The sequence below is a fragment of the Aegilops tauschii genome, chromosome 1 (assembly GCF_002575655.3).
Source record: "Aegilops tauschii subsp. strangulata cultivar AL8/78 chromosome 1, Aet v6.0, whole genome shotgun sequence".
Classification (NCBI taxonomy): domain Eukaryota; kingdom Viridiplantae; phylum Streptophyta; class Magnoliopsida; order Poales; family Poaceae; genus Aegilops; species Aegilops tauschii.
In genome coordinates this window covers 132,792,937-132,808,531 of record NC_053035.3, presented here as the reverse complement: position 1 = coordinate 132,808,531, position 15,595 = coordinate 132,792,937, and positions in this window count along the sequence as shown.

Sequence of the window (15,595 nt, the reverse complement as noted above, 5' to 3'; positions counted from 1 at the left end):
ACCTCGACTGTCGCCGAACACTAACCGGAGGCTAGTAACTGGCCTTCCAACTTTAAGCTCCTATGACTAAGTGAAAGTTATAAAGCCCGCATATTTGATTGCCTCATTTCTGCTAACACAACCGCCTCTGGGCACCGAGACGTCGGCTAAGGCTTGTTTTGTTAGTGCGGAAACACCCTGCGTAGTATCTACCAAGGGGTAGAAGCCGACGATGGGCCACTTTCAACTGATAAACGGTCGCAATGCAGTCAAAATAATGATGTAAACTACTTGGACACATAGAATCATTACACATAATCTGTGATTTTACTCTGGATATCGATCCTTAATTTGGCCACCCGTGCCCACATTAAGGCTTGGGGGCTACTGGGCTTCGTGCTCATTATTTATAAATATTAAAGGGGCACATTGATCCTCTGATTTGGTGTTGCCACCCGACCAGTGTCTCGGGGGCTACTGCATTGCTTATTCAATGCGGAGAATTCAAAGTGCTCAGTGTTTGGCTTGACCGAACTATGCGCATACACATCTTCGGACAATAATAGGTACCATATGGACCTATCCGGCATCAAGCTAGTATATTGCGGCGACTTCTCACGACCCTCTCTCAGGGGCCCGTTCGCCGATCACTATTATCTCTAATATATTACACTGCATTTTTATTCCTATGTATGCTGCCGAGCTAGGAGTTGATCCTCAGGCCGATTTCACGACCTGAGTCTCAGAAGCTACTAGGATCAGCGGTTTCATATTTTCCTTTAGGTGCATCTCGTTTAGACCGACACACACCTTGAGGGCTACTGGATATACATATACTGGCTATATATCTTGGCAGAGAATAAATTGCACCAATCAAAAATATTCACAAAAAATCAGCCCACTGTCGGGTGGTGCACCACCTCGGAAGCAGTCCGACATAAAGGTCGGGCGCCAGTGGCTGGCTCCATAGAGGGCATTTCCGGCATTGAGATCGGCTAAACTCCTTCAACTTTTTAGAACCAAGGTGATCTATGACACCTCGGATACAGTCCGGCGTTGGAGCTCGGACATAGTCCGGCGTTGGAGCTTGGATACAGTCCGGCGTTGGAGCATGGATATAGTCCGACGTTGGAGCTCGGATACAGCCCGACGTTGGTACCCAGCTGCAAAAGATACCTCGAATACAGTCCGGCGTTGGGGCTTGGACACAAGAGGACACTGCCGCCCGGGAACAACTTCAAACCCGAGGTGTGGCATAAAAATAACAAGGCATTGATAAAGGCCGGAAACTTAATGGGGCTCCTCGGATACCCGACGTGTAAACTCGTCGGATGCACTTCGGCGATCCTCAAGATCGAAGATGAGAAGATTTGTTGAACCAGTTCTCAAGACCGACAACCAAAGATGAAGAACAGTTCGGAAGAATCGAGGAGCGTCCCCAACTTGAAGACCGGTTTAGGGGGCTACTGACGGTGTCCTGGACTAGGGGGTACTCATCACGTCGTCTCCTGATCAGTTGGATTGGGCCGAGGACCCCCATGGCCGTATACTCATGGGCCAGTTCGGACAGCTGCCGCATACAAGGAAGATTCCACAAGACTTGGTGATCAAGACAAGGACTCCTCCCCACCGGCGTATTCGGCTAGGACTCTTGTTATCCTAGGCCTCTAGTGCATTATATAAACCGAGGCCAGGCTAGTCGATAGAGATATACACAGTCATAATCATAGGCTAGCTTCTAGGGTTTAGCCTCTACGATCTCGTGGTAGATCAACTCTTGTAATACTCATATCATCAAGATCAATCAAGCAGGAAGTAGGGTATTACCTCCATCGAGAGGGCCCGAACCTGGGTAAACATTGTGTCCCCCGCCTCCTGTTACCATCCGCCTTAGACGCACAGTTCGGGACCCCCTACCCGAGATCCGCCGGTTTTGACACCGACAGTAAGCACTCGACTCCCGAACAATTTTTAGCTATGTATGCCGAAATACGATACTGAGCAAACTATCTTCTTCCAGGGCTGGATAAAGAAAGCAGAGCGAATTAGGTGTTCGCCCCCCCTTCCCGAAGACTCAGCGGATCCCGTACTAACAAGGATGCTGGCCCCGGCACCATACCAGATGCCTGTGAAGGAGGACAAGGCGGGGAGCGGGAGGACCAAAGGTGGCCTCAATCCCGAAGGTATATCAGACACTGTGTCCGGGGAGATCAAAATTCCATCGCCCGAAGACAAAAGTGAAGGAGAGGCCAACATCCCTTCTCCCCATGGTAAGAAAAGGGCCGCCTCCAAAGATTGGGAGGAAAAGGCTCCTATGCGAGGCAAGATGCCCCTGTCGGGTGGCTCGGGCTTGGAGGACGACGTCGCCGCACAGTCCCATACCAAGGTAAGTGAACAAGGGTGTTTTAAACATATCCCGTTCCTTTCCTGTTACCAAGGTAACATCTAGAATATATGTTTTTGCAGCTCGGCACACCGTCTTCTTCAACAATCCTCTTCCTCGGGGGATCTTATCCCGGAGATGATGGAAAGCGAGACGCCTCCACCGGACTCCTCGCCCAATAGGGCGGACGACTTCGAGGTGTCGTCCCGGAGGGTCTCTCCTGATCGACAAGTGGTGCAAGGGATGATGAAGACATTACCCAAAGGTGATGCTTCGGTAGCCCAGGGTCCGGGGGCCAGCAATAAAGGCCCCGGACTGTCCGGCTTACAGCCGGAGATGACTCTAGGGACGAATACACGGATCCCTTCGGAGGGAGGCCGTACTCCTACAGCAGCTTCTGGAGATCCAAAACCCAGGATATATTGACGAACATGCTGCGACAGGCGTCCGTCTCAGAGGAACATCGTACCTTGATGGGTACGGTGGTTGAAAAGGTTCTGTCCGCGAAAAGCGGATTGAATGAAGCCTTCACGAGCCTGCTAAGAGGCTTCGAGGTTTGTACTGTAATATTTTCGATTGTGTCTTATTCACAAAATGCACCTGTGTATAGATAGTAGCCCCTGAGACTCTGATTGGCCTCCCAAGGGAGGCGATCAGAGGATCAAAAAGAAATGCCTAGGAAATAATCTGATTAATTGGAACACAGGCTGTTACCTCCCTGGGTACTGCCCGAACTACAGAGGTTGCAGATCTGTAGTGGAAGATTGATGAGGCAGATGATGACATCATGGTTATCAACAGGCGGCTTGACGAGGCGCAAGGTATGTTTTTGTGGCAGTCATTATATGCACGTGCTTATAATATAAGCATGATGCTAAGAATTGTATACTGAGATATGCATGACTGCAGATGGTGCCGCCGCAGTTGAGATCCTTCAGGCTGAGCTATCCCGGGCCAAGGAGCATGCCCGGATTAGTAATGCGGCTGCCGAAAAGGCATCTGCCGAGTTAAAGGCCGAACAGGCTGCTCGGCGCCAATACGAGGAGAGAATATCCACGATGGCGCTTGAGCTAAAGGAGGTCGCTAGCCGCTGCGAATTTCTTGAGAAGGATAATAAAGCCAGAACGGCTGATCTTGACAAGGCCTTGCGAGAGGCGAAAGAAGCGCGGTCCGAGTCTAGAGCGGCCCGGGAGGAGATCCGGCAAGCTGGGAGATCGCGGCTGGTAAGCCCTTTTTGTTACAAACTAAGTTCGGCGATCCAAATTATGCCCCGCTTAATCAAGTGTGGAGTTCTCCAGACGCATTGTTGGACTTGTCGAAGAGTGTCTCCGATGCGACGCAGTTTTTCCAAGCGCAAGAAGGACGTGCAACAGAAAAGCTGTTCTGGTCGCAGTTTAGCATGCCGAAGCGTCCACTGTTGCTGAACGAATAGATGGCCCAATGGGCAGAGCTCCACAAGATATCCGGATCTACCATGAAGGACGTCGTGGTCCAGCTGTGGCCGACTGAGCCAATTCCGGATAGTTATTTCGGTTTGGTGCAGCGACTTGTTGATGCGGTGCCGCGTATCGACGCCGTTAAGCGGTCAACGTGCATTGAAGGTGCACGGATGGCCTTTGCCCACGTCATGACATACTGGGCGAAGATGAAGGCCACCGATGTTGCAGCGAAGAGTCCACCCAAGGGCAAGGACCACCATGCACCAGAGCATTATTTCGAGGATGTCTTAGAGGGTGCCCGCTTGATAGAGGGTCAGTGCTCGAAAGACATGATATTCGAGTGAAATGTATTGAAATTGTAAAAGACAATATTATGATATAATGAAGCTATTTTTTCATTTTAGTGTCGCCTAAAAGCTTTGGTTCCTCCTGTGCGGCTGTTTTTGTATAATCTGAAAGTTTTCCAGTCGTCGGCTTCAGCCCCCTCGTAGAAAATATGGGGGTGTTCGGAAAAGCACTTGATCACTCTTAACCCAACGTCTTGGTCCATGAAGGAGGTGTCAATGCGGCAATCTAGGCAATCGGACTATAGGGCGTTAACACTTTCATTTAGCCATAGGAGTTTTACGGTGGGTCTACGATATAGACCCTGGTATGTACGCGGTTATCCCAATACGGTGCGTTACTTGTATGACCTGTAGAAAGGTCCTTCGTGTAGTACGGAGGGAATCGCAAAAGATTCCGATAAGTCATCGAGTGGTTGACCAGCTCTTGCCACATCATGACAACCAGTTTTTGGCTTTATCTACTGAGGTGTTTGACCAGATGAACCGGAAACACAATCGCAGTAGTTCTCCCTTTACTACCCTAGCCGATAGAGCGGAACGTAAGGTAGTAAGCACATGAGCCGGGCAACCCAACTATTGACCCAAGACATGATTCGGAGCTGATGCATATAAGGCCAAACTCGCGACGCCGAAGTATGCTATAAAGGTGTTCGGACTTGTTGGCAACTCATTTTGTTCCCATACCGAGCCCCTGGCAAGTTATGTCGGGGTGCGTGTGTGAAACAACCAAAGGAGCAAAATTCAGTTCTTTAGAGAAAAGTGAATACTGGATACGGATTATGTTCACTGGAACCTGAGTGATATGCCAATCATCATTTTATAGATAATAACGCCACAACCCCGGCTATTTGACATGCCAGGGGTCGACGGCTGAGGAAAAAGGCACTTTACAGGCTCGCAAAATAGAGAGTGCGGTCTACAAAAAGTTGTTTTGGACCTTCTGTCGCACGTCTGCGCCGCCTTTCCTCGGTGAAGGGGCTCATTAACAGGAGTAGCCTTTGGGTGAATATACGAACCCGAACTCTGATAGAGTCTGTGAGATGACCAGCCTTTGAGCCACCTGTGGTAAAGGATAATTAAAAAAGAAAGAGTAGTTAGAAAAAGAAAAAAGAAGGAGGATATGGGAGTACTTGTAGGCCCGTCCGTATTGTGCTTCCGCCGATGCCCATGGTATTTTAAGTGCATAGTTATGTATGCGCGCTACAGATTTCGCAGGTGTATGAGGTGGACGGTGGAAGCCGAACTGCTAGTCCAGCTCTGAAATTGGTCGGTCCTGTTGTATGGAGACCGGCGGCTTAATGGCCGACAAGGTATGCGGTTTAATAAGACCGCTTTGTACTTCGGCTGAAGTAACCGTAGTATGATCCTCTGTCCGGAGGGAGTGCTTCTTATGCTCCCCTGTAGAGCTGTGTGTCACGTATACCATGTTCACTATTTTTACTTCGGGGGGAAATTGCTTCTGATCCCCAGTATTTGGTTGGTGAGTCTCTTCGTCGTCGCTATCACTGGGCGGCCTCTTCCCCTTGTGTTCGGCGTTGAGCTTGCCGGCCTGTTTGAAGACCCAACAGCTTCTGTTGGTGTGATTAGCTGGTTTATCGGGGTTGCCATGAATCTGGCAGGGCCGATCCAATATCTTTTCTAAATTGGATGGTCTGTCTCTGTTTGCCTTGAATGGCTTTTTCCGTTGACCGGATTTGGGGCCGCTGAATCCGGCGTTGACCACTGTGTCGTGCGTTCCTTCATTATGATTGCGACGTTTGTGTTTACTGCGTCGTGGCTTGCTGTTGCCGTCTCGGACTTCGGAAGTGCCCGGATCGCTGGTGCTGTTGTCGGATCACGGGTTCCGGCAAAACCCTTAAGGTTCGAACACTGGGGTGCGCGCGAATATTTCCTCCCTACCGATCTACGCCCTAGCTCGCTAAGATCTCGTGGACGAACTTGATGAACTCACAGCACAAAGACACAAGATTTATACTGGTTCGGGCCACCGTTGTGGTGTAATACCCTACTCCAGTGTGGTGGTGGTGGATTGCCTCTTGGGATGATGATGAACAGTACAAGGGGAAGAATAGCCTGCTGAGGTTGAGGTGTTCTTGTGCTCGGTGTGTGGCTAAGAATAGGCTCAAGACTAGATGCCTCTACTGCGGTGGCTAGTTCTATTTATATCGGCCCTGGTCCTCTCCCCAAATATTGAGCGGGAAGGGCTCCAACAAGGGTGGCCAGTTTGAAAGGGGACAACTAGTACAACTTATCCTGACAAAAGCGGTCTTCGCCTGCGAAAGGCTCTGGTGATGACGCCGTCTTGGGCTCCATGGTGACCTCCGTCCTGCCGTCCTGCTGGTCTTGGTCTCGTTGCACCGATATGGAAACCTTTGCCTGATGCCTCGGTACTCCGTGCCTGCACTTGCCCCCTTAGCACCAAAGAGGAAACAAGGACGCTGCGCGCACTGGCACCCGCCTGGTCTTGATCGTCATGGCTCACGTCACGAGAGCCTCGCGAGGTTTGCCCCGCCTTGATTTCTCCACTCCTCGCGAGGCAGCCTGGTGAGGCCACTCCTGAGGAGGTCTTGCTTCGTCCGCCTCGCGAGGCTTGGCCCCTCGCGAGGGTCTTGAATGCTTTGCTGATGAAGATGGGTCGTATAGGCCTGCAGCACAGCCACGCCGTGGGCCGCAGGCAGGCAAGTCTGGGGACCCCCGTTCCCTGAATGCCGACAGTAGCCCCAGGGCCCAAGGCGCGCTCGGGCTTGGCTTCGAGGCGAAGCCAAAGGTCAAGCGCGGAGCATCGTGGGCCCCCAAAGCCTGCGGCCTTGGTCGACGCGTGGCGGTTGATTGGACGTGGGCTTCTCCGCTTCCCCATGCTACCTTGAAATCCGCCTGGCTAGGCGGCCCCCGCAACCTACACAGTTATTCTTCCATCGCCCACGCCTTGCTTCCCCAATCCCTCTGCTTTCTCGAGACTCTGCTTCTCCTCTCCAATCTGTCCTGCCCCCTGCCCGCTTCATCGCCATGGCGCCGAAACAAGCAGACAAGGGGAAGAAGCGCCTGTCTTCGCCTAGTGCGCCTCCGGCCATCGAGCCTGCGGTCGGCCGATCCCTGGTGCTCAACGACGAGGCCATGGGCAAGGTGCGTCCAATGCTCGCTTCCAGCTTCAACGAGTGGGGGGAGACGGTGGCTTGGCCTGTGTCCCGTGCTCGCGTCGTCCGGGCAGTCACTGAGATCCCAATCTTCGTCGACGCCCTTTGGGCAGGCCTGATTCCTCCTTTCTCGCCTTCTTCAACGCGGTACTTGAGCATTATCAGATCCACATGCTGCATCTCGATCCTCAATCAGTGACTCTCCCTGCCGTCTTCGCCTTCGTGTGTGAAGGCATGGCGGGCATTGCTCCTTCTGTGGCCCTCTTCTGCCACTTCTTCTTGTTGCATCTGATTGACCCTCGGCAAAGCTCGGGGTGCGTGAGCTTCCAGGCCGTGGCCGCGACTGCGAACGCGGGGATCGACTTCGAGCTTCCTCCATCTACGAGCAAGTTTTGGACACGGTGGGTGTTTGTCGATGCCGGTGTGCTCAGCCCTCTGCTCCACTCCCCGTCTGTGCCCGCCGTTCCCAACTCTGGATGGGGTCACGAGAGGCTCGCGAGCCCCCGTCTTGTTCCTGTCTGGCTTAGGCTGGGGAGGCTGAAGGATTGCGGCGTGACCGCGCCTATGGTGGTGAAGGAGTTCATCAAGCGTCGGGTTGCTCCGCTTCAGCGCCATTCTCGCCCGATGTGGACCTTGCTCAGCAGTCAGGACCACATGAGGTTTCAGGAGTCCGGGCTCCCCCTTGGGATGCAACGAACGGTGCTCAAGGTCCTAACAGGTTTCCCTTCGCCGGACAACTTGCCCGGAAAGAACTGTCTGTTGTACCACTGTAAGAACAATGCTGAGTTTGCAGAGAGCATGCCTCCCTTTGACGAGTGGGGACTGCGTCCGGGCGGCCTGGTGGGGTCCCGTGAGAACCCCGTCAACGCGGTTCCCTTCTTCGTTGCCGGTGACGAGCCCGTCTCGAATGTGGGTGCAGGGGGACGAGCGCCGCGAGAGGCTGGCGGCATGAGTGCTGATGTGCGGACGCCACCCGGGGTTCCCGGGGCGTCGTCCTCAGGAACCCGTGATCCTGAGGCGTTGGTTGCCGAGACGATGCAGCACGCGGCTCCCGAGGCCGTAGCTCCGGATGCCTCGGGGGGTCGTGGTGAGACGGCGCCCGACTGTTCTCCGCAGCCAAGCGCACCTGAAGTCGTTCTCTCGAGCACTTCCCCGGCTGCGCCCCACACTGGGCGCCACGTTCTGCGCTTCGGTTGGCTTTGTGTGGACTTCGAGGGACTCCGCAAGAGGAAAGGTTCTCCGGGCGGCAGCGGCATCTTCGGGCCATTGAAGCGATGAAAGTACATCGCCGTCGACGAGTGAGTACTGCACCTTGTAACCTCGTGATTGCTGATTTCCTTCCTGACGCTGGCTCTTCAGGTCCCCTTCTTCCAAGGCCGTTGAGTCTCCCGAGGAGCAATCCTCGCCTTCTTCGGCACCCCCGTTGGCCTTGAGCACCCCGAGCCTACATGCCGCGCCTGGAGCTGGGCCGGCCGAGGGGGTGCGCTTGCCTTCACGGCGCCTTGAATCCGCGGCTTCGTTGCCCTTCCTCCATGGTCTGGCTTGGAGCTTGGCGGACGTTCCCCGGACTCCTCCTCCGGTCATGAATGGCAGCTAGTTGGCTTCGGCCTTCAGCTCCTCCTCAAGCAACGGGCCCCGACTGGCTGGGACCCCTCGCGAGGTTGGGCCGGCACCTGGAGCGGCACCAGCCCCCAGCCCCCTGCTGAGAGGGGGTGCGCCGCTTCATGCCCCGCCTGCAGCCCCCGTGGCGGAGGACGAGGTGGGGCGTGCGTTGGAGTTCGAGCGCGAGCGGAGCGTCGTTCGTCATGAGCTCTTCCGGGAGGCGATGGGCGCGATGAGCCAACTTGGTGAAGAACTCGTGGGCGTCGACTTGCGCCTTGAGGCTGAAGGTCTTCGGCTGGCGGAGGAACGGCGTAAGCTGAGGGTGGCCATCAACCTTGGCCGCTACCAGCGCGATATCGACCATGCGAAGGCCGAGGCGTCCCTCAAGGTTTCTCGTGAGGCTTTCTCCCGAGCCATGGAGGAGGCTCGTGAGGCTGACCGCCGTCGCGAGGCTGCAGAGAAGCGCGCGCGGGAGCTCCAGGCCTGGAGTGCGTCCCTGGAGCAGCAGGTGGAGGCACGCAAGGCCACCCTTGCGTCGCTGAGGGGGACGCCCAGCGAGGAAGGAGAGATTCGGAAGCGTGAGGAGGCGCTGGCTCTGGAGGCCATGGAGCACAGCCTTGAGCTTGAGCAGCTGGAGACGAGGGAGCGCCAAGTTGCCAAAGCGGAAATGCCATTGGCGCACGCGAGGCCAAGGCTCAGGAGGAGATTGATCGCCGGGTGGCCGAGGCTCGTGCGGATCTGGAGGGTAGGTATGACTTGAAGTTGAAGCTTGCGGGGACGGAGGATGCGGGTAGGGCCGCTGCCCTCAGGCCCAGGCTTGCTGATGCAGAGAGGCGCGCGGAGGCCACGGCCGCCGCCCTGGCCACGGCACAGGCGGAGCTGGCCTCCGCCCGCGCCGAGTTGCTCTCCCTCCAGAAGCGGGTTGATGACGCCGAGTCCGCTGCGCGACAGAGTCGGGAGGAAGTGCTGGAGAGGCGGACGCTGGAGCGCGTTCATGCTCCCATGCTTCAGGATCTTCGGAACAGGGCCAACACTGCCCTGGGCCATATCTGTGACGCGAACGCCCCCCATTCTCGGGCGAACGACTACGCCAGTCACCTCCGCTTCTTCACCGACGTGGTGGCACGCCTGGAGGCCCGGTGTGACGAAGCTCGCAGGCTCGTGGAGGAGAGGAGTCGCGGCCTGCTCGAGCGCGCTTTCTCCCGTGTCTTCAGCCATCTCCTAAACGCCAACCCCGACTTCGACTTCGACGCCACCATCGCCCCCGTACCTACGGTCGTTCGGGACGACCTGGCGCGGTGGGTAGAGGGCAACGTGGATGCGCTGGTCAGGGCCTTTACTTCAGAGGATGACGCGGTGGTGGTCGCCGCGGACGAAGGCGACGTGGTCGATGATGGTGACGCCGGCATTGACGACGGTGATGGCGACGCCAACGACGGTGGTAGCGACGCCAGCGATGCGTCTGAAGACGATGTGGAAGACGCGGCGAGTGACATATCTGGCTGATCCCTCGTTCCCTTACTACTTTATCCTGTATGCAAAAACTTGGGCATGATCCCTAGAATTGTGAGAGCATTTTGAGAGGGGGAGCCCCTCATGTAAACAAATCGCAATTTTTACTCTTTTATGCCCAGCTGAGTGGGCGCCTTCGTGGATCCCTGAGCCTGGCGGCAAGTTTCGCTGCTGCGGCTTAACTTAGCCAGGCGGCCCCCTAGGGACTGCAAGGTCGAGAGTTGCCGCGGAGCTCCTGAAGGGTCGGCTGATCCGCCCTAGCGGGCCTTGCGAGGATCTAGCGCAAACCGTTGCGTTTGGTGCGTGTGCCACGCCCAGCCCTGCTTGAGAGGGGCCCGCGAGGGGGAGGCAGCGAGCGTGAGCTCCAGAACAAGGCGAGAACCAGACGGCAAGAAATTGCTTGAACGAGAAAAAGCACCCCCCGCGCGCATCAATGAAAACTCAACTTCAACTTAAATCCAAATCCAAAAAGGCAAGGCTACAGGAAAGGGAAGCAAATGGCCGCGTCCGGCTTCTAGTCTAGTCTTCTTGTCTTCAAGTCTTCTCACCAGCGCGGAGCTAAGTGCTGCCACTAGGCATGGGAGGGAGCCCCAGGGCCTGAGGCCGGCACCCCTGAGACTCCGGGGCGTGTACAGCCCCACTCATTATTACGTGAGAGTGTCACGGGCGGCGATCTTCACAGGCACTGGGCCTTCTTCATAGGTACCGGCCTTGCTTCATATCGCAGACGAGGGCCCCGCCTTGCACCACCCTCGACCACCTTTGAACCGACCGGCAACCAGGACGGCGCGAAAGGGGGGAAAGGGGACGCCAGCGGCGCCCTCGGCAACCATGGTTCCTCTGCCGGGGGAAGGCTCGCCGGCACCTCCCCGGCAGAGGGCCTACCTCCGGGCGTCTCCTGGCTTCGCGCGATGTGGGGAGGGGCCTTGCTCCTGGCTCCCTCCGTGCAGCCCCCAGCGTGCTTCCCTTAGCGGAAGGGTTGTTGCTGCGCTGGGGTCGTCGGTCGAGGCTGTGACCTGATTCACAGGCAGCCCATGGTTAGCGTAAACTTGCTCCCGGGAGATTAGCGGTACCCTGTAGCTGTTGTTGCAGGCGCGGCTGTTGCGGTTCCCGGTCGATTCCTTGAAGGCTTCAATTTCCAGCGCCCCTTCTTCCCAATCTTCTCCGAGGAATGAGCCAGGGTCATCCTCCGGCGCATACTCCTGGTCCATCATGCGGGGCACGTAGGCTTCCGGGGCCGTTACCCCAAACACCTCGCCGTATTGCCCCACACTCCACGTTGCCCGGCCCAGCACAGCATCCTGAGGATGGTAGCGCGACATTTCACCGGGACCATGGGAGGTGACGCTTGTGCCCACGCTTGCCGCAGGCGGCACGGGGGCGACGGGGCCCCCGGCACCGCCGGCCGCGCTGGTGTTGACGAAGCCCCCAGGCACACCTGAGGACGCGTGGTTGCGGCGAGGCCCGCCGTGAGTCCCCGTAGTGGCCTGAGAAGGAAGCAGATAGCAGAAGGGCAGCGCTCCCGATGCCGGCGACGCGTTCCAGCAGTGCGTCCCGGCCGCTCTCCATTAGTCGGCACCGCAACAACTCCCGCGCCACCGTGAGCACGGCCCGCATGTTCGCCTGCTCCTGCCGTGTGTGCGGTGTCGTTGCCGCGGCGTGGCTTGCTGCCCTTGCAGCGGCTCACGCTTGTCGTGGGGTGAGGGCGGACGATGCCCCGCCACGCCGCCCGCGCCCTGCGGCATTAGGCGGCGCTCGGGCCGCCTGGAGCGCGGGGTTGAGGTCTTCATGGGCAGGTGGCGCCGCTCGGGCCGGCCAGGCTGCCCAGCTGTCGGAGTCGACCCTCGGGTCGCCAGGCATCGGTGCCGTGGAGCGTTGGCGGGTCGATTGGCGGGGAAGAGGCTCCGACGCACCCCTACCTGGCGCGCCAAATGTTGGATCATGGGTTCCGGCAAAACCCTTAAGGTTCGAACACTGGGGTGCGTGCGAAGATTTCCTTCCGACCGATCTACGCCCTAGCTCGCTAAGATCTCGTAGACGAACTCGACGGACTCACAACACAAAGACACAAGATTTATACTTGTTCGGGCCACCGTTGTGGTGTAATACCCTACTCCAGTGTGGTGGTGGTGGATTGCCTCTTGGGCTGATGATGAACAGTACAAGGGGAAGAACAGCCTCCTGAGGTTGAGGTGTTCTTGTGCTCGGTGTGTGGCTAAGGATTGGCTCAAGACTAGATGCCTCTACTGTGGTGGCTAGTTCTACTTATATAGGCCCTGGTCCTCTCCCCAAATATTGAGCGGGAAAGGAGCCAACAACGGTGGCCAGTTTGAAAGGGGACAGCTAGTACAGCTTATCCTGACAAAAGCGGGCTTCGCCTGCAAAAGGCTCTGGTGATGACGCCGTCTTGGGCTCCATGGTGACCTCCGTCCTGCCGTCCTGCTGGTCTTGGTCTCGTTGCACCGATATGGAAACCTTTGCCTGATGCCTCGGTACTCAGCGCCTGCGCTTGCCCCCTTAGCACCAAAGAGGAAACAAGGACGCTGCGCGCGCTGGCGCCCGCCTGGTCTTGATCGTCATGGCTCACATCACGAGAGCCTCGCGAGGTTTGCCCCGCCTTGATTTCTCCACTCCTCACGAGGCAGCCTGGTGAGGCCGCTCCTGAGGAGGTCTTGCATCATCCGCCTCGCGAGGGTCTTGAATGCTTCGCTAATGAAGATGGGCCGTACAGGCCTGCAGCACAGCCACGCCGTGGGCTGCAGGCAGGCAAGTCTGGGGACCCCCGTTCCCAGAACACTGACAACTGTTGCTTCTACGAGCGAGCCAGCTGTCTTCTCCCGCGCAAAAGCGGGTTATCAGAGCGGTAAGGGCTGACATGGATTTTGGTTTTTCTTGACCGAGGTGGCGGACGAGCCACTCGTCCCAGACGCTATGTTTGAAGGCCGCTAGGGCTTCCGCGTCCGAACAGTCGATGATTTGGTTCTTTTTAACTAAGAACCTAGTCAAGAGCTTCCTGGCTGACTCTACGGGTTGCTGGACAATGTGACTTAAGTCATCGGCGTCTGGTGGCCGGACATATGTACCTTGGAAGTTGTCACGGAAGGCGTCTTCCAAATCCTCCCAGCTGCCAATAGAGTTTTCAGGCAGACTGTTTAACCAGTGCCGAGCTGACCCTTTGAGTTTTTGTGGGAGGTATTTGATGGCATGAAGGTCATCTCCGTGGGCCATGTGGATATGGAGAAGGAAATCCTCTATCCATACCGTGGGATCAGTTGTTCCATCATATGATTCGATATTCACGGGTTTAAACCCTTCTGGGAATTCGTGCTCCATTACTTCGTCTGTGAAGCAAAGAGGGTGTGCGGCGCCTCTATATCGGGCCACATTGCGACGTAGCTCCGATGGAGTCCGTCTGCGGTTTTCGGCCCGGGTGTGACTAGGCTTGTCATGTCCGAGTAGATAGTCGTCGCCGCGTGTCGGGGCACGTCCTCGCGATCCGTAGATCGATCTGGTATGTCCTGCTGTACTGTCCAGGTCCTGCCGAAGGTCATATGTATAACCCCGAGCTGTTTTATCTCTACCTTTATGGTGAGGTGGGGCGGGCTGGTGTTCGGCTTGAGTTGCCGCTTTGTCCCGACCGTGTGGTGGTCGGTCATCCGCATTATGCGATGATGGTATGGGCTCCAGCGCCTCATCATCAAACTGAGGTAGCAATTTGCGCTTCGGGTAGCGTTTGGCTGGGCGCTTGAGGCCGTGTTCCTCGGCTGCCAGGACCTCAGTCCATCTATCATAGAGCAGGTCTTGATCATCTTGAAGCTGTTGCCGCTTCTTTTTCAGGCTTCTTGCAGTGGCTATTAGCCGGCGCTTAAAGCGCTCCTGCTCGAGAGGTTCCTCGGGCACGATAAAATCCTCATTGCCAAGGCTCACCTCATCCTCGGAGAGTGGAAGATAATTACTGTCCTCAGAGTCGTCGTTTATGGCATGTTCGTCAGGGCTAACTTGCCCGTTTTCCCGTTCCTCCCGTTCGGAAGTTATCTCAACGGGTTCTTCATTATCATTGGCATCGTCCAAAGTATTGTTCTCTCCCATGCCGGTATTGCTGTCTTTTCCCTGATGTGACTTAGAGCGGCACCGTTGACGCCGGCGCTTTGGCGGTGTCTCAGGGGGTTTATCCTCGACTGGATTTTCTTTCTCATCGTTGTTAGTTTCTTTAGGTGTATCCACCATGTACACGTCGTAAGAAGAGGTGGCCGTCCAGCGTCCGATAAACGGCGGGTTTTGGCCCTGCTCCTCATCGGCATCGTCGTCCATACCGTCGATGTCTTCGGAGCCGTAATTGAGCGTGTTGGTTAAGTCTTCGACAGTGGCTATGAAGTGGGCGATGGGTGGGAAGCGAAATTCTCCGTCATCAACCTCCAGTTCGAACCGGATATAATTCGGCTGTGAGCCCCCGCTAAGGATAGTGCTTTTAACGAGTTTAACACGTCCCCAAAGGCGAGTACCGAAAGATGTCCGCGGAGCTGAATTCAACGATCGATGACTGACCGAGCTCGACGCACGTGGACGCACATGGTTCGGAACCTATAGCCGGAAACGAGTCCGTGGCTCCGGTGACACAGATTCCACTCGAGGTTGGGTCTGTGTGTGGCTCTGACGCTGCTGGGACTGCGGCATCCGTGGCTGGGTTGAGCTTCCCTTCTTCGGATGGCGCGATCTGCTCCGGATGTAAGGCCAGAGCAGTTACAGGTGCTACCTCCTGGGTATGGTCCGATGACAGATTTAAGTCATGTTCATCATGGTGACGGGGAGCGACTGTCGTGGTCTCAAATCCGTCGAAGATCAAGTCTCCACGGATATCCGTGACATAGTGCAAACTCCTGAATCTGACCTGACGGCCAGGGGCGTAGCTGTCGATCTGCTCCAGATGGCCAAGCGAGTTGGCCCGCAGGGCGAAGCCGCCGAACACGAAGATCTGTCCGGGGAGGAAGACTTCTCCTTGGACAGCATTGTTGTAGATGATTGAAGGGGCCATCAAACCTTTTGAGGATGGCAGAGTGGAACTCTCAATGAAAGCACCAATGTCGGTGTCAAAACCGGCGGATCTCGGGTAGGGGGTCCCGAATTGTGCGTCTGAGGTTGATGGTAACAGGAGACGGGGGACACAATGTTTACCTAGGTTCGGGCCCTCTCTGTGGAGGT